Raw genomic sequence first — 19749 nt, 5'->3', positions numbered from 1 at the left:
AGCTTCGGTACAATGGATAAGTTTTACCTCGAGCAACTTGTTAACTCGGTTTACTCTCGACAAATCTCTCGAAAAAGAGTTACGATATATATAGTGTAGTTCTTTTCAACATTTTTCACCCCTTTCCTTTTTTTTCTTTTATTTTTGTTATTATTATTATTATTAATAATAATTTTTTTAACGTGTTTATTATATATATATATTTGTATTCTATATTAAATATAATAATTAATATACGAATTATAATATAATATTATTGAATTATTTTTTGAATTAGGATTGATTCTATTATCATATATTTATTTTTTTCTTCCTTTTTATTATTATCATTATTATTATTTTAATATTAATATTATTAATAGTAATAATAATAATGAATGAATTGTAATATAATATTGGTATTATTAATAACGTTTAAATTATTACTTTTTATTATTTGTCAGATTTGTTGTAATTATTGTTATTGTTGTTGTTATCATCGTCGTTGTTGCTGATTAATATTTTTACGATAAAATAATCACTTTACGGTAATCCCAATATTTTCACATTTCTCGCTTTCTTAGCTTCGAAGAGAAAAGAAAAGTTTTCTTTAAAAGAAGAGATTTGAAAAGACGATGAATATTATTTCTTTATTTCTTCTTTATACTCACTCTCTCTCTCTCTCTCTCTTACTCACTCACTCATTCATTCATTCATTCATTCATTCATTCATTCATTCGCTCTTTTCTTTTCTCTCTCTCTTTCTTTTCGTTCGTTTTCCATTAAATTTTACAATGCTTACTAACGTATTATAAGTTTCTCTCGGTATTAACGTAATTCGTGACAGCGGGCAAATGTAGGCAAAGCAGCTAGAAAGAGAAAGAAATAAAGAAATAAAGAAAAAAAAAGAAAGAGAAAGAGAGAGAGAGAGAAAGGGACACCGTCCGAGGCCAACCAAGCAGCTCAGCTTTTTAATTAAAAGTACCACGCCGCTATTATCTGGCGAATTTATAATCGCGCCTAGCTTCCTAGCCCTTCTTCCCTACTCTCCCCCCTCCTCCTCTTCCTCCTCCTCTTCGTCCTCATCTCTGGCCCTTTACAAACCCCCTTTCTTCAAGCCCCTTCTCGTCCCATCCCAACTTTCTCTCTCTCTCTTTCTCTCTCAGCACCATCTCGAATCTACCACCGAGTCTGGCCAAGCTTCTTCTTCTTCTTCTTCTTCTTCTTCTATCTTTTGGTCCGACCCGTTTTTAGAAGAGAGAAAGTCAGCTTTTATTCTCGAGACACAGGATCTTAATGAGTAATAATTTAACTTTCTATGCCGTCCGCCGCGCGTACCAAACCCCCACCCACCCACCCAACCACCCCCGTAAGGCGAGAGAAAATTTCTAAGAGAACGGAAAACGGTTATAGAAAAGAAAGAGAGAGAGGAAGGTCTACTTGGTGGATCATATAAGGGAGAAGGGAAAGGGTTAAGGAACAAGGGTCGAGATTCTTGAAAACAAAATTCCAAAATTGCAAATAAAAATAAAAGTAATTGCGGACAAAAGTTCTGATGACATTTTTTGATCGATTCGTATGTTCGTTATGTGTCACGAAAGAAGTACACCCCCACCACCTCACCACACCCCAATACCTAAATTAATATTAATAATAATCGATTCGATTAACGATCTCAAATAATTTTACTCGAAAACGAAACCTCCCCTTCCCACCCACTCTCCTCGTCATCGTATCTAACAAATATATATATTTCACATTTCAAATTTGCAATTAATTTTTCTTCGCTTAGAATCATCCCCTCCCCTCTGTATTCACCTCTATTCCTCCCCTTCCCACCCACTCTCCTCGTCATCGTATCTAACAAATATATATTTCACATTTCAAATTTGCAATTAATTTTTCTTCGCTTAGAATCATCTCTCCTCCCCTCTGTATTCACCTCTATTCCTCCCCTTCCCACCCACTCTCCTCGTCACCGTATCTAACAAATATATATTTCACATTTCAAATTTGCAATTAATTTTTCTTCGCTTAGAATCATCCCCTCCCCTCTGTATTCACCTCTATTCCTCCCCTTCCCACCCACTCTCCTCGTCATCGTATCTAACAAATATATATATTTCACATTTCAAATTTGCAATTAGTTTTCCTTCGCTTAGAATCATCCCCTCCCCTCTATATTCACCTCTATTCGCAAGAAATCCTATGCATTTATCTTCCCAAAAAAAAAATAAAAAAAATAAAGAAAATATCCATTCCGTTTGAAATTTAGAAAAAAAAAATAGAAAAATAGAAAAATAAAAGAAGACGTAGATAGAAATAGGAATATTCCCATCCCCTCCATGGGGAGGAGGTGGGGTTGAGAGAGAGTTTAAGGTAAGAAGAATATATATATAATAATAATAATAATAATAAGGATCATCTCATATCGTGAGGAAGGTTTTCTCGTATCTCGGTGCGTGCATCTTCTCGCAGGACGACGCAATTCCGTAATAGATATCAGAAGAAGAGGAGGAATAAGAGGAGGAGGGAGTAAGGAGGGGGGGAGAGGAGGGTACAGCAAGAGGAAAACGGTACTACTTCTTGCTGACATAAGGATCAGGAAAGCAAACGACTCGGCAGAAATTCAAGCGCAGTAGAGAGATAGGATTCAACTTTACCATCCCCCCTCCCCCCCATTCTCCACCCTACCAATTCCTTTCCCTCTCCTGCCCTTGCCACCCCTACCACACCACCTTCCTATCGTCCTCTCTTTCTCTCTTTTTCTACTTTTCCTCTTAGAAGGTGAATTTCACTCGCACACTCACTCACTCTTTCCCTCTCTCTTTCTTGCTCGTGAGAAAATTACGGTCGAACCAAGATGAGAAAGTGAGACAGAAAAAGAAAAAGAATAGAAGAAGTGGGGGGTTAGGTGGGGTAGGAGGTTTATATGTAGAGAGAGAGGGTGGTAACGTAAGCTTGCTAGAAAAATTTGCATACTAATGAGACAACGGTCAGGAGGCTTTTCGTGACACCCTCTCTTTCTCTTCCTCTCTCTCTTTCTATCTTCGTTCATACAACCCTCTTCTCGTATATCAACCAACTCGATAAACTTTCAATTTATTCATGAATGATTCTCTCTCACACTCACTCCCTCTTCTATCTATATTTCGTTTCATTAATTTATTCTGTAAGAAATATAATCGTTCGATTGGGGTGTAATCGATTACCATGTATTTTATGGTGAACCAATAATTCGTGTGCCTATTTTCTTTTTTTTTTATTAATATATCAAACGCAGGTGTTAATATTGCTTGACTTACGAAGAAACATACCTATATTGATTTTTATATGAATTTTTCTAATGAGATTGATTGATCTCTGATTTTGCACAGAACATTGTCATCTGAGTTTTGTTAGAAATTAGATGATAAATGCAACAATGAGAAGTAAGGTATTAATCCAACGTTTAAAAAATATATTTACATATCGTAGAAAAAAGAATCACGCAATAACGTTGAGAACACACATGCACACACACATATATTATGCATTTATTTTTATTTAATAAAGGAACCAACAACGTAATATTACAAAAATAATAACCAAATAATAATAAAAATTGAAATAATTCAATTAAGTGTCTTTTGTCTTACATATATTTCACATTTACAAAAAAGTTGGAACATTTTTAATACCCCAGTCCTGTCCTAAAAGGGTTAAGTTAATTGTCAAAAAGAACGGAACCCATCAAACCCCTAAAAAGGGAAAGTAATATTATAAAAGCACATTTAGTAATAACCGTATGAAAAATAAATACAAATCTTTTGCGTGTATAATAAAAGGAATGAAATAATAATAATTATAATAAAAGGGAAAAGAAAAAAAAGAGAAAAGTAATAATATATTACAAACTTTAACGTTATAAATCTACTTATTCTTTATAAACGTACACGCACACGCGAATACACGCGAATGCAATATTCAGTTTACAAATGATCAAAAGGATATTTACATAACGGAAAATGTATTTCGAAATAATTGTAGTAAAAAGAAGTTTTGCGAAAAAAGGGAATAATAACGAGAAAAACGGCATAAGATATTATTTAATACGAATATTTCTTTTTTTCTTTTTTTTTCTAACTTTCTACTTTGTCCCTTCGCCGTTCTTTCTTTTTTCTTTCACGAAAAAAAAAACCCCGTTTTCTTATTCACTGCTATTACGTACATCAAAGTCTTAACCATTTTTTTTCTCCCTTTCCAATTCCTTTTCTTCTTTTTTTTTAATTTTTCCTTTTTCTTTCTCCACCCTTTTTCCTTCAAGGTAGTACGCAACGAGAAAAAAATCACGACGATTTCTTCCGAGCTTTTTAAAGTCACTTAATCTCTTCTCTCTTTCTCTTTTTTTCGTGCCATTCGAGAAAAAAAAAAAAAGAAAAAAAAAAAAGAAAAAAAAAAAAAAAACTAATAATACTCTCTTAGCCGTTCGAGGATAAGGTAGAACTCGTCTTGATCTTTAGAAGGTAAGTACAAGCTGAGAAAATACAAATATCTCGTGTCTTGTACCGACGACCTAAATGGACGTTCTTCGTGCAATAGCATAATGCAATTTAAATCTTATGTCTACATTTAATATACCATCGCCCCCCCCCCTTCTCTCTCACACCGATTTTTACTTTCGTAATTTAACACGAAAGAGAATTTCTATTTAAACTTTTTAAACTTATTTGTGCAATATTTGATTGTTTCTAATTAACGAATTAAAAAATATAATTATTATACAATTTACAATAAATATAAAAAAAATTATAATTACATATATATATAGAATTATTAAAAATAATTATTAATCATTATTATCCATGAAATATATTAGACAAAATTAAAAACAACTAAATACATTAGACCTATATATTATACTAATAATAATAATGATAATAATATATTAACAATGATATGACTATTTTTTTCTTTTTATTTTAAATGATACATGATGAATAATAACGAAAAAAGGGATGGAAATGAAAAAATGATGTAAAATTTATAAACCAAAAAAAAAAGGAAAAAACAGAATGTTCTTTGGATATAAATAAAAAGAAAATAGAAACTTTTGACAAGGTTTGTACTTGAAGAAACACCACTATATACACATACTACACCGAGTCAGCGATTTGAATTACAATCGGCGCATCCCATCCGGTTGGTTCGCGTACATCTCTCGTTAACCGGCCGCCATTCTTATGTAATTTTATGCTAAATTTTCAACGCCAGTGTAGATGGTTGAGATAAACGTGTAACTCTTCTTGGTGGTTAACCCTTCCACCAACTAACATAGTTGACCTCCTACATAACTGAGGTTTCTTATTTTTTACTTTTTCTTTTTCTTTCTTTTTCTGTTCCTTTATTTCTTTCTATTTCCTATTTTTTTTTTTTTTTTTGAAGTTATACTTCTTTTGGCGCGTTGGGGAAAATGTAATGGGGAGTGATTTTGTTCCGAGCGACTGGAAAAACGACACCATGAAGTTTGTCGGTATTTACGACGCGCGGGAAAACGATTTCAAGTATACGGCGTGAAGTTGTCTTCTCTTCTTCTTCCCCTTTTTTCTCAAGCGGGTCACCCATCCAAATACTAATCGAACTCAGCGCTGCTTTACTTAAATGATCGAAGTGGGAACTAATGCTGTAACCGCGCCATGGCTGTTGACGCGTCAAGTAATTCGATATATCTCTCTTATATTTAGTGTGGACTGATATCTATATAATGATATTTTCTTTTTCTTTTTTTTATTCTTTCTTATATATATATAATAATAATTAATTTTTTTTTTTAAGTTATTTTTTTTCTTTGAAGTTTTTTTTTGAAGTTATTTTTGAGGTTATTGAGGTTATGTTTATTTTGGTACGGCAAAAAAGTATGACTTCTTTGAAGTATGACATAAGTACATACACCAGTTTTTTTTAATTAAATATCCCATTCAAGACTTCATATAATAATTCATATTTAATACCATCTCAAACATATAGTACAACAAGCCCTAACTTCCAACCCCCAATCCCTGTATTTCTGTTCTCTTGATAGCATCTGATTACACTATAACCTGTCATATATACTTCACGTGTCTCCAATTTCAGCAATCACCCCCTACCCCTCCGTGTGTCTCTGATAACGCTATAATTAGAGGCTTCATTTTGTCAACCACCCAGTATAGTATATTTCATAATTATATACTTCAAATAATTTGGAACATTTGTATATTATTATATTATATTTTATTTTTTTTTTATTACAAATGAGGATTTTTTTTTGTTCTTTCTTTTTTTTGTAAACGTTAAACATTATTTAACATGTGCATTATATTCTTGAATATATTTTATCCTCAGGTTGTCGTACACACCTGGTTTTTAAATATACAGTTTACACGTTTATTCTTATTAGCTGTGTATGCATTCACACATACACATACACACACAAAAATAGCATAGATCCTTAATCGTTGAAATATCCAACCAACTGCCAAGAGACGTAAGTTTCTTTTTTATTTCTTTTTATTTCTTTTTTTTTAATTTTTTTTTGTTACTCCTCCGATATCATCGAAGGAATTCTTAGTGAACGACGACGAATAGTAAAAATTCTTTCTTTTCTTTTTTTTTTGTTTTTTTTATTTCGATCTCGAGCCCATTGAGTAAAGAAGATAGCTAAAAATAATCTTCGAGATATCCTATCGATACAGTTTCAGCGAAGAACCATTTTGCTTATACATATATTCGGAAAATTTTGTTGTATGTAAAATAAATTTTTTGTTTCTTTTCTTTTCATCGTCGTATGTGACTTTTTTTAGGATTTATTTATTGACATGTATATGATAATAGAAAAAAGAATGATAAGCTTTTTCTTTTCTTTTTCTTTTCTAATTAAATATTTTTACTTATTGTTTAATCGTGTTTTTCTACGTTTTAATTTGACAGATCGTTCGTGAAATTTGACGATAAATAATAAAAGTCGAGATGATAAATCTCGTAAAACGTTAAATATTATTTTTACCGACGATCAAGAACGAGAATAAAAAAAATATGAATAAAGAGGAGAAGAAGAAGAAGAAGAAGAAAAAAATTGTTTGATGAGAACCATATGGTAAAACACTTTATATGGGTCATCCTATTTAAAGGGTAGGTCAAAAATTCGTGAGTTAGTAGTTCTACGATTTCGAGGAAAAAAAAAGAAAAATAAAACATAGTAATTAATATAAAAAATAAATATCTTTGATTCACACGTATTTATTTAATATATATTTAAATATATATTTAATATAATAATATATTTATTATATATTTAAATTCAACAAACTCTAGTAGTAGTATAATTTATTAATTAAAAATCAAAGAAAATAAAATAGAGAAAAAAAAAGAGAAAGAAAGAGAGAGAGATTGTAAAATAGGTGTAGGAAGAATTTGTTAGCAAAAAAAAAAATAAAAAACTAGGGGAAAAAATGAAATAATAGTTACTAAATATCGAAAAGATTTCCGCGCAAGGAGAGAATGAAAAATGGGTAAGAGGAACGTTTGACGGTAACTAACGGTGTTGGTTCTATGCAGCTGACACCGGGTGGTGGTGGTCTACTAGAGTCAGTGCACTTACTGCCACTTGTTGGAGCACTGCCATATGTTTAGCGTTAGAACACACATATGCACACGCTTCCTGTGATCTTCCAACAAAGATACACTGCATATATACGAACGTATACCAATTTATATATATATATATATATTTTTAAATTAAATATAAAATTAAATATAAATTACATAATTTTTCTTACTTCTTTCTTTTTTTTTTTAATAAATATTTTTAATATTATTATTACATTTTTGTTTATCTCTCAATTCTATTATATTTTTATATAAATTATATATCTATCGTTTATTATATATATTATTTTTTGTTTTGTTTTTAGAAATATTTTCGTCAGTTAATTAATTTATGAATGGAGTTTAATAAAGCTCAATGATCGGGTTCGGTTGGGGAGGGGGAAATTTTACTATAGAAATTGTTTGTAGTAAAGAATAAATTTGATTTTTCTTTTTTTTAAATTTATGTTTGGATTCCGAACAGTTTGTATAAAAAAAACATGGCAAATTAGACGATTACCACCAACTACGTTTATTTTAATAACCGTTTGTTATCTGTTTTGGCAAGGTCGCAAAAAAATGAAAAATGAGTAATGAAAAAGAAAAAAAAAGGAAGAAAGAAAAGTAGAAGAAGCAAATAATGAAGGTCTTTTTTATCGAAGATAACTCGAGCAACTTATTTTTCGAGAATAATGGAAAAAAAGAAAGTAGTAAACGTCTTGTTCCCTTAAAAGGTGACTTTTAAAAGACGGGATAGTTGAAATAGGGGATGAATTAGGGGGATGAAGGGAGGGAGAAGGGGTAAAAGCAACGATCCAAAAGAACCTTTTGCGATAACGTCAATGCTTCCTTTTAACAACCGTGAGATAAATCGATTAATCTTGTCGTCGATTCTGTTCTTCGAAAACTACTACACACCATCTTTCTCTTTCCTTTCTTCTTCCCCCCCCTTCTATTAAAAGGTGGAACCACACAGGTAAAAAGATTTTTATTACATAAACGATATATATAAAATAAAACTATATAATAAAAATCAATTGACTTTAATATAATTTATATTAAATACATACATTAATAAATATATACGTAAAAAGAACCTATTAATAAAAAATATATATGTGTTAAATAAAAATATAAAATATATATAAAAATATATATAATAATAATAAAATAATAAATAAAAAATATATATAATAAAATAAAATATATGTATAGGTTAAATAAAAATATAAAATATAAAATATATATAATAATTATAAATAATAAATAAAAAATATATATAATAAAAAAATATGTATATGTTAAATAAAAATATAAAATATAAAATATATATACATGTTAAATAAAAAAATATATATTAAAAATTATATATGTAAACTTTGTATGCATGTGCCGGTGCATTGAGTGATTGGCTGTTTGAATGTGGCGCCATACATTGGGGGAACAAAGGCTAGCAGGAGTGACGGTTGGTGTTTAAAATCTTGGAGAGTGAGAGTCTTGAAATCTGGCAAGAGCGTTTTAGAAGTTTAGTAGAAAAGTCTTGTAAATTAAATTTAATTGAAAACGCATTAAGATTGGCATCAATTAATAGAGAAACGGGAGCATGAACTTTTAATTGTTGATTCTCTTATTTTAGGTTAGTTGATCACGTGTAAATATTGTCAAATTATTAACCTAACCTATTATGTTTAAATAAATAACTCTTATTTTAGACGAATCTAATTGTGGTTCTTACTCTCAACAAATTAAGGATTACAAACATATTATATATATATATATATATAAAATAAAAAAGATAGAAAAGAAAAAAAGGAAAATCATTGGGGAAAAAGAAGATCAAACGAATCTGGAAATCGGTATACTTCGAAATTCGACGAACCGTAGAAAGAGGCAACAGGGTAGGAGGAAAAGGGGTGGAACATGAGGTTGGAGTAGGCAGTGGGGCAAAGGGGGTAAGTGACGAGACGAGATGAGAGGGAAAAGGAAAGAACGTGCATATGTACGAGTAGAGACGGCTAATTTCACAGGAATACGTGACTCAACTCCAGAATCGGTTAGAAGGAAGAGTGTACCTTCAATTGACCTGAGAGGGTCAAAGCGGCTAATTGCCAATTGTCGGCCAACGTTGCCACTTATTTCTCCTCTTTTTCCCTTCTTCGTATCGACCCTTTTTCCCTCCCCCTTTCCCTTGCCCACTTTTCTCACCATTTTCTATCTTTCTTTCTCATTCGCTCGCTCGTTCATTGCACATTCTCATTCTCGTTCTAATTATCGTTCTATTTTCTTCTTTTTTATTACACCACCCCCACCACCCAACACCCCGTATTTTATTCATTTAATATATCGTTTCTTGTGTGGGTTTTATCTTTTTTTTTTGTAACTCAACGTCATCACGCGTTAATCGAATAACAATCGTTTAATTATCAAATTACTTTTGACTCGAGATAAAGTTTAAATTATTTCTATTATTTCAAATGGTTTCATTCGTTTGATTTCGAATCGCGTATATAGTTAATTTAAAATTGTTGTTCTTTTTAATCTCTTATCTAGATAAATTTTCGAAAAGAGCATAAAACAACAACCATTACGTCGTATAATATTTCTGTAATTAAATATCTTGAAAATGAATATTATATATACTTTGAAGTGTAACATCATATCTTTTAAAATTATGTATTAAAATTCTAAAAACATTTTCGTCGTGTGCGATCTTGAAACAATCATCCAAAAACAAACCAATGAAATAACCACCAACCATTCTACGACCACCTATTGCGTAGAAAATTTTCCTTAAATCTGTCACACAATAGAAATATTTTAACCAGTAATAACGTTTTAAGTGTTACATCCTTTCTATTTATTTATTCGCGTTAAATGTCAACGTACATTTTAACAAACAAAAAATAAAAAAAAAAAAGAAGAAGAAGAAATTATGGGACAGTAAAAACTTCAACGAAGAATCCGAAGAGGCATTTGTTTTCTTCGTGACCCAAATATCTAAATGGGATGCACTTAAACAATGATTATTTATATTTCATAACAACCGGAAGATGAATACGATTGGTCAATCGGGTCTCAAGTTTTAACAGTTGACGTTACGGTTCGTAAAATTGCAAGAAAAGCAGATTGTAACCGACAAAATGGAGGACAATAGTTAAATTCCCTTTCGTTTCTCATCTTCTGTAAAATTATTTCTTTCATTTCTACTTCTAATTCTACTTCTCGTTCTTCTTCTTCTTCTTCTTCTTCTTCTTCTTCTTCTTCTTTACTCGTCTCACATCAGCCAAGAAAAATAAAACGGTAACAACAAAATTTTCAAGCTGTGCTGTGGACGTTGGTATTAACCTATTTTTGAAAGTACCAAAGAATTATTTTAAATGGAACATTTTTTCCTGTACGCATAAGTACTTTTCTTTTTTTTTTACACACAGGATGAAGAATCAAAATGTGTTCTCAATTGATTTTAAATATCTATATTGTCCTTCTAATTCGGATTGTAAAAATACGAGTATGATTAAAAACTGTTCTACGACAACAAAAAAAGAAAAGAAATAATTGATTTTTAAAATAGTCTTGGTTATTGTTAACCCACCCGGTATATCTCGCAGGACAAATTCTATTATATAAATTCTATCGGAAATTGGTCGTTTGGAATAATACACAAGAGACACACAGGAGAGATAAAGAGATCAATATCGTATTTATAGATCTTCGGAATAAATCTAGAAAACACCGATACGAAGTCTTCGTAATTGTGGTATCCCAAATTGAAATTGAAAATAACCAATTTCTTTTTTCTTTCTTTTTACAAAAAACACAAATAAAAATCATCGACACGAGTTCAAAACAAAAATTAAATGGCCAATAATGAAAAATTATTGAATATCTTAGAAAAATAAAAATCAAATCGATGCGTGAAAATAAAATCCCTTGAAATTTAATTTCAAAATTAGATAAAATCAATTTTGTCTAAAAATCAAAACAAAAATCAAAACAAAATTATCGTTATCAGATACAACAAAAATAAATAAATAAATAAATAAATAAATAAATAATTTATTTATTTATTGAAATAAGAAAAAAAAAAATAAGTAAAATGACGATCGAAATTAGCTGTCGTCAGGTTAAATCGGCTTTCAACAGTTGAAATTGGATTGACGGAACTAACCGGACAAGTGGTATGCGAACTTTCGACACCTTGCAAGAGGTGATCTCGGAACGAAAAGGTCGCAAAGCTCGAAGGAGCGAGAGGAGGAAGAGGAGGAAAAAGAGGAGGAGGAAGAGAGGACCGATCGGTGCAGCTGTTCACCGCGACAGATTGACAAAAGACCGGACCATCAGATTGGACTATTGCCAAGGAAAGCACCAGGGCACCAACTGCAACTTGATAGTCCCGTAAACTTTCAACCAAAGCCCTCAGAGATCAAACCTAACGTATTATCCACTGACATAGATTTCATTATCTTTCTATCTTCTTCTTTTTTTTTATTTTTTCAATTTTTTTCTATTTAATCAAAAATATCAAACAAATCTAATACAGAAGAATTAACCTAATGATATTTTTTATCTAATTTTATGAATTAATTTTTAATTTTTAAAGATTGCAATCGATGAATTAGGAATGATTTTTTATCGTTAATTTGAACATTACTTTAATCAAATAATAAATGAAAAATATCAAATAGAATCTTTCTCTCTCTCTCTCTCTCTCTCTTAGCGTTAAATTTCTGTATCTTCTTCTTTTACATTTTACGAATATAATCTTTAATCATAAAACTTACAAAAGGAACAAACTCTAACAAAACGTAAGAGTTATATATATATATACATAAATGTATTGTGTAAAAAGTCAAAGGGTCATCTACGATTTAAAAAATGTTTCTCTTTCTTTTTTCTTTTCATTTTATTATTATTAACAATGTAAAAGATAAAAAAAGGATGAAAGTTACGTAAAACGAATACATCTTTCTAAACATCGAACACAAACAGTTTATACGTACTATGTATGGTATAAAAACTCTGTGCACATATACACACACTCAAACACACATACATAGAAAGGTAGCAAATAAATTGTTACCTGTTGGAATCGCGTGTTGACTCGACAAAGCCGATCTAATCGTTCCATCGATATATTTACCGGTGCTGACTTCATCCACGTAATACCAGGATGATGTACAACGTACATATACCCCTCTCTACGTATACAAGGTGTACGAAAATTATCGGTACAACTTTATCCTTTATCCTTTAATCAAATTTACGATACTCACACGTGCAACAGCTTATCGAACAGATAGATATTTTTACGAACTATTACATTTTCTTTCCAAAATGATTATTCTATCAAAGCAACAATATTTGCAAACACATTTGATATATATATATATCTGCACTAACTATATTAATAACTCGTTTAATCTATATTAATTTGATAATATATCATAAATTCTATTCATTCATATTATAATACTATATATTATAAATTTCATGATACATTATATTTCAATACTTCAACACAATTCTATGTTAAAATATTTCCACGTTAACCACGTATTTAATCATTCCAATTAACACTTTAACGACCGCTCACACAACATGTGTGTGATGCTACCGCCGAAGGTTTTTGGCCAGTACCACACTCTTTGTGTGATAATTTATAAATGTAAACAATTGTGGATACTGCTATTGGTTTCATATTTCATTGTCACGTCTTTGATTATAGGTAATTATTGCCTATTTTTATTCCTTTTTTTTCGGCCCCTGACGACGTTTGACTGCGTAGACATGCGGTCGTTAAAGTGTTAATTAATGAAAGAAGTAGTAATAATTGATTTAAGTATAATGATTATTCGTCTTTTGATTTAATTCTTTCATATTTTTTTATTTTTAGAAGCATACTATTAAATTTTTTTTCCAAAATGATTATTCTATCAAAGCAACAATATTTGCAAACACATTTGATATACATATATATATATGTATATATATATATCTGCACTAACTATATTAATAACTCGTTTAATCTATATTAATTTGATAATTTAATAAATTCTATCCATTCATATTATAATACTATATACTATAAATTTCATGATACATTATATTTCAAATACTTCAACACAATTCTATGTTAAAATATTTCCACGTTAACCACGCATTTAATCATTCCAATTAACGAAAGAAGTAATAATAATTGATTCGAGTATAATGATTATTCGTCAGATAGATATTTTTACAAACTATTACATTTTCTTTCCAAAATGATTATTTTATCAAAGCAACAATATTTGCAGACACATTTGATATATATATATATCTGCACTAACTATATTAATAACTCGTTTAATCTATATTAATTTGATAATATATCATAAATTCTATTCATTCATATTATAATACTATATTCTATAAATTTCATGATACATTATATTTCAAATACTTCAACACAATTCTATGTTAAAATATTTCCACGTTAACCACGCATTTAATCATTCCAATTAACGAAAGAAGTAATAATAATTGATTTAAGTATAATGATTATTCGTCTTTTGATTTAATTCTTTTATTTTTTTTTTATTTTTAGAAGCATATAAAAATAAGTTTATTTCCTATAAAGAAAAAATATTAATTCGTTATTATAAAGTAATTTCTATTGAGATTAATATAAAAAAAAGATCCAATTAACGAAAGAAGTAATAATAATTGATTCGAGTATAATGATTATTCGTCTTTTGATTTAATTTTTTATTTTTTTTTTATTTTTAGAAGCATATAAAAATAAGTTTATTTCCTATAAAGAAAAAATATTAATTCGTTATTATAAAGTAATTTTTATTGAGATTAATAAAAAAAAAAGATCCAATTAACGAAAGAAGTAATAATAATTGATTCAAGTATAATGATTATTCGTCTTTTGATTTAATTCTTTTATTTTTTTTATTTTTTTTATTTTTAGAAGCATATAAAAATAAGTTTATTTCCTCTAAAGAAAAAATATTAATTCTACGTTTAATCGTTATTATAAAGTAATTTCCATTGAGATAATAATAATTGATTCAAGTATAATGATTATTCGTCTTTTGATTTAATTTTTTTATTTTTTTTTATTTTTAGAAGCATATAAAAATAAGTTTATTTCCTATAAAGAAAAAATATTAATTCTACGTTTAATCGTTATTATAAAGTAATTTCTATTGAGATTAAAACAAAAAAATAGACAATATTCTCCGTGATCGTTGAATTTTTGTTGATAACAATAAACGCGTATTCTCCCAATGGTAATCCAAAAATACGATGAAAATTTTGAAAACGAAGAAGACAAATGAGACATCCTAACTGTATACAACAAGACGAACATTATACTACATAATGATGACAGTAAAAACGATGTGTATAAAGCTTTTACAGGAGGATATGATGCTCGTATTTTATAGGCTGAATTTGTTAACGACCAGACTAGTAATTCTCTCTCTTTTCTCTCTCTCTCTCTCTCTTCGTATCGTCAAGTAAGATAATGATTCTTGACGGAACACGTGCAAGACAAGAACAACAGTATAGCAACGATGACGCGACAACGAAGAAGAGAACAGAACAGAACAGAAGAGAAGAGAACAGAAGAGAAGAGAAGAGAAGAGAGTAACGGGTGTAAGAACTCTAAATCATAAACTCTATCTATGTATCTGTATATGTATGTATATATATGTATATATATATGCGTACGTGTATGTACATACTATGTTCTTCGAGTTCCCTAATAAATCTCGATAAACTTCGGTAACTCGCGTTAGCTGAGCAACATCTATCTCGAGCACGCGCGCGTCCGTACGTTTTACGCGTTAAACTCGCATAACTTCGAAATAACACATGCAACTAAACCCTCCCCCCCACCACCCCCTCCTCATCACTCTCTCCTAACTCCCCGCTTTTCGAGATTCGTATAATTGTCGCAAGTGAAGAAAGTAAGTAAGATTACTCGAAGATCGTAACTTTTCTTTTTTTCAAACTTTTGTATTTCCTTTCTTATTGTTTTTTTTATAGAAGGGGGAGGGGTTCTTATTAAATTTACCAACAACAAAAGAAAAATAATAATAAATAATAATAATAGGGATTGAATAAACGTAAAATGTGTGAAATAGAAGTAAATGTGAGATTAAGCCTGAAAAAGATATTTTCAAAAAAAAAAGAATAAAATAAAACTACGAAAAGTTCAAAACTACGAAACCCCCCCTACCCCTCATCTTCTCTCTCTCACCTAACTCCCCCGCTTTACGAGATTCGTATAATTGTCGCAAGTGAAGAAAGTAAGTAAGATTACTCGAAGATCGTAACTTTTCTTTTTTTTTTAACTTTTATATTACCTTTCTTATTGTTTTTTTTTATAGAAGGGGGAGGGGTTCTTATTAAATATACCAACAACAAAAGAAAATAATAATAATAATAATAATAATAATAGGGATTGAATAAACGTGAAATGTGTGAAATAGAAGTAAATGTGAGATGAAGCATCCCCCCCCCTCCCCCCTCCTCTTCTCTCTCTCTCTCTCTCCTAACTCCCCCGCTTTTCGAGATTCGTATAATTGTCGCGAGTGAAGAAAGTAAGTAAGATTACTCGAAGATCATAACTTTTCTTTTTTTCAAACTTTTGTATTTCCTTTCTTATTGTTTTTTTTTTAGAAGGGGGAGGGGTTCTTATTAAATATACCAACAACAAAAGAATAATAATAATATAATAATAGGGATTGAATAACGTGAAATGTGTGAAATAGAAGTAAATGTGAGATGAAGCTTGAAAAAGATATTTTTGAAAAAAAGAATAAAATAAAACTACGAAAAGAATTTATTAATTTTAATCGTTACTGTATTTTATATCACCCGGTATATATATATATATATATATGTCTCGTGATAGGTGTGCCGACAAACTATTAGTCACTTCAAACGAGCCGTGTCCTCCTCTATGTTTCATGGTGATAACGAAATTTGAGATTGAAATGAACACCTCTATCTGTATGTGTGTGTGTGTGTGTGTGTGTGTGTATATATATATATAAACGTTTATTCTTATCTTCTTTGTTTTATTTGCATTACCGTTGATAGTATCAATTCTTTTTATTATTAAAAAATTAAATAATAAGAATTATCCCCACCTTCCCCCCACTCACCCCGCCCCACTCCATTCTGTTTTTTCATCGACGAAATTTGAGATTGAAATAAACACCTCTAATCTTTTATTTGCGCATTACGTTGATAGTATCGATTATTTATAAATAAAAAATAACTGGAATTATCCCCCCTCCTCCTCCCCCTTGTAATCCCAACGTCTTTCCCATCTTCAATTAAAATCACATAAAAAGGTGAGTCATCTGATCATTCACGATAGGAATAGGTAATAAAAGTGTAATAAGTAACAAACGCGTTGTTATAAAATAATTAAAAGTCAAAAACAGAAGATATAATAAAAGAAATAGGAAAAATTCATAAAAGAATATTAAACAATGTAAAATTCGTTAAGAATATACATCATAACGTATTTATTTAATACTATTATATCATAGAAGAAGTGTCAAGTTATTTAAAAATATAAAAAAAAAATATATAAAATATATAAAAATATATATAATATATAAATATATTAAATATATAAAAATATATATATATTAAAAAAAGAAGAAGTAATCGATGTAAAATGATGATATTGCAAAGATTTAAAAAAAAAGAATGTGATACAAGGTATAAAACTAATCGCAAAATCAATGATTAGACGCGAAAAAGTTGTATTCACTTTTTACTCGGAAACATCGTTGACGTCACTCAATCCAGACGGAACGGAACGACATTTTGCAGTGCAGCCATTGCACCAGGACAAGGCCAACCTTCGTCGTCTCGAACTCGGTTAGACGACAGAAAATGAGTGAGAGGTGGAGGATAAGAATCTAGGTCTGGGTTTGTCGAAGAATTACGATAATACACACACGTACACGTACCACACACATATATATATACACATATCAAAGAAATATTGGGTTGTTCGGAAAGTAATTTCGTTCCCTCCCCCCTCCTCCTCCCCCCCCCACCCTACAGAGGATTTAATTGTATTTTTTCACACCCAACTTCACAAAAATTTATCAAGCATATTTTTTTTTATTCAATATTCTCGGTTTATAAGAACACCCCCCCTTTTTTTCCCCCACCACCACCCCCACCACTACTACCAGCAGTTTCTGTTAAGGGGTATACGCAGTTAGGATTTTCAAAAAATCGATTTTTTTTTTTGCATTTTCGGAATGTACATATATTTAAGTATATTCTCTGAAAATTTCAAATCGATCCGACAAATATTCTTCACTTCATGTAAGCTGCAAACAAAAATTTTTAACTATGTGTAAACGTCTCTTTGAAACTTTAAACGCGTTTTTCTCAAAACGGTATTTTCAAAGTCGGTGATCTCGATTTTTCAAAAAAGGCTTAACCGATCGGTTTCGAATTTTTACACAATCTTCTTAGATATATTCCTCAGGTATTAAGTATAAGGAATAATTTTTAAAAATTTATTACTATTTTTTTGTAACAGTTTAGAGCGAAAATTTTAGTCAAAAACAACAACTTTTTTTCAAATAGACGCCATTTTGTCAAAAATCAAAATTTTTTATTCCTTGGTTTTAATACCTGCATTAATCTATCCTTTAAAAGAATCCACCATATTTTTTAATTTCAATAATCCAAACCGCCAAAATGAAGATCACCGCCAAACGTCTTTTTTTAGAGGACGTTCAGGAAATCATCTACAGGAGCGATGCAGATTAATATTTTTACAGAATCGACGCGCTATTGTATTCTCAAAAGTTCACTCTATTTGAATTACCAACAATTTTTTTTGAGAAATAAAAACTGTTTCTAGAAAAAATTCATGAAAATACATACGTCTTTTTCGAGCCTCGCAACTGCGTATAACCCCTTAAGTCAAAAATTTTTCTTAAAGTAGAATTTATAGTATTGGTCTGTAAAGGATTCATATTTATATCGAAATGAGAACATACCGTCACGTCTGGGTGCCAAGAAAATTCCAAGTTCGTACCATGCGAGATTATTAAAGACTTTTCTCGATCATAGCGATTAAAAAGACAATATTTTATTATTTTCCCCCATATAAACGACTACAGCAACAACGACGACGACGACGACGAAATCATATAAATATTATTAAAAAAAAAAATAAAAAGGGAAAGAATAAAATACACAACAGCTTTGTCTCGTCTCGAAGAAAATTTTCCTATTCTTTGCATGGTCTCGACGTACTTTCTTAAAGTTCATATTAGAAATGAATTGTGAACCCATGATTTTCCCTTTCCCCTCCCCACCCCACGACCACGTGCACGAAAAGAATAAAGGAATAAGGAAAATGAAAGGAAAAGAGGATAAAAATAATTATTTTCTTTCTTTACAACCAATCGGAAGAAATAATAAAAGAATTATGTTCTTTTGCCGATATAATAGAACGAAGAAAAATAAATAAATAAATAAAAATCCGTGAGAGAAGATTTGGAATAATGGAAAATTTAATAACGTAAGATGAATTTGTACTAATTTAATAAATATTACGAAATATCTTCCCCCTCACCCCTGTTCTTTTTCGCATAAAGTTGACCAGCATATTCTCTATACGAGATAAAAAAAAAAACAATAATATTTTAATGGAACATTCGCGTCGAGACGCGTGCTCATCTAAATTTTTTCGATATTTATTTAAAATTTACAACAATAATTCAATTCGAATTATACGTTTTTTGTTAATATGAAAGAACAATCGTACAATTCTTTTTTAGATTTTTTACATAATAATAATAATAATAAAATGAAAAAGAATAATGAAAAGAAAAAGATAAAAGGAAAGAGAGAGATGAAATAACTTCTCTTTTTTTCTTTTTTATCTTTTTCTTTCTTATTAATATTCATAATAGATAATAAAAGGATTATTTATGTTCCATGGACGAAATATAATGAATTTTATTGTACGATGATGAAAGAACAAAAATAAGAAAAATAATATTAATAAGGAATTAAATAAATATAGCATGAATATAAGAGTAAAAAAAAAATGATCTTGACGTGAGTAGGNCTGTTTTCAAATTTTTTTCATATTTCTTAATTTTAAATACTATAGGG

This window comes from Polistes fuscatus, unplaced genomic scaffold (assembly GCF_010416935.1).
Source record: "Polistes fuscatus isolate 324 unplaced genomic scaffold, CU_Pfus_HIC Scaffold9, whole genome shotgun sequence".
Classification (NCBI taxonomy): domain Eukaryota; kingdom Metazoa; phylum Arthropoda; class Insecta; order Hymenoptera; family Vespidae; genus Polistes; species Polistes fuscatus.
The sequence above is the reverse complement of the archived record's forward strand: the minus strand, read 5'-3'. Positions refer to the sequence as shown.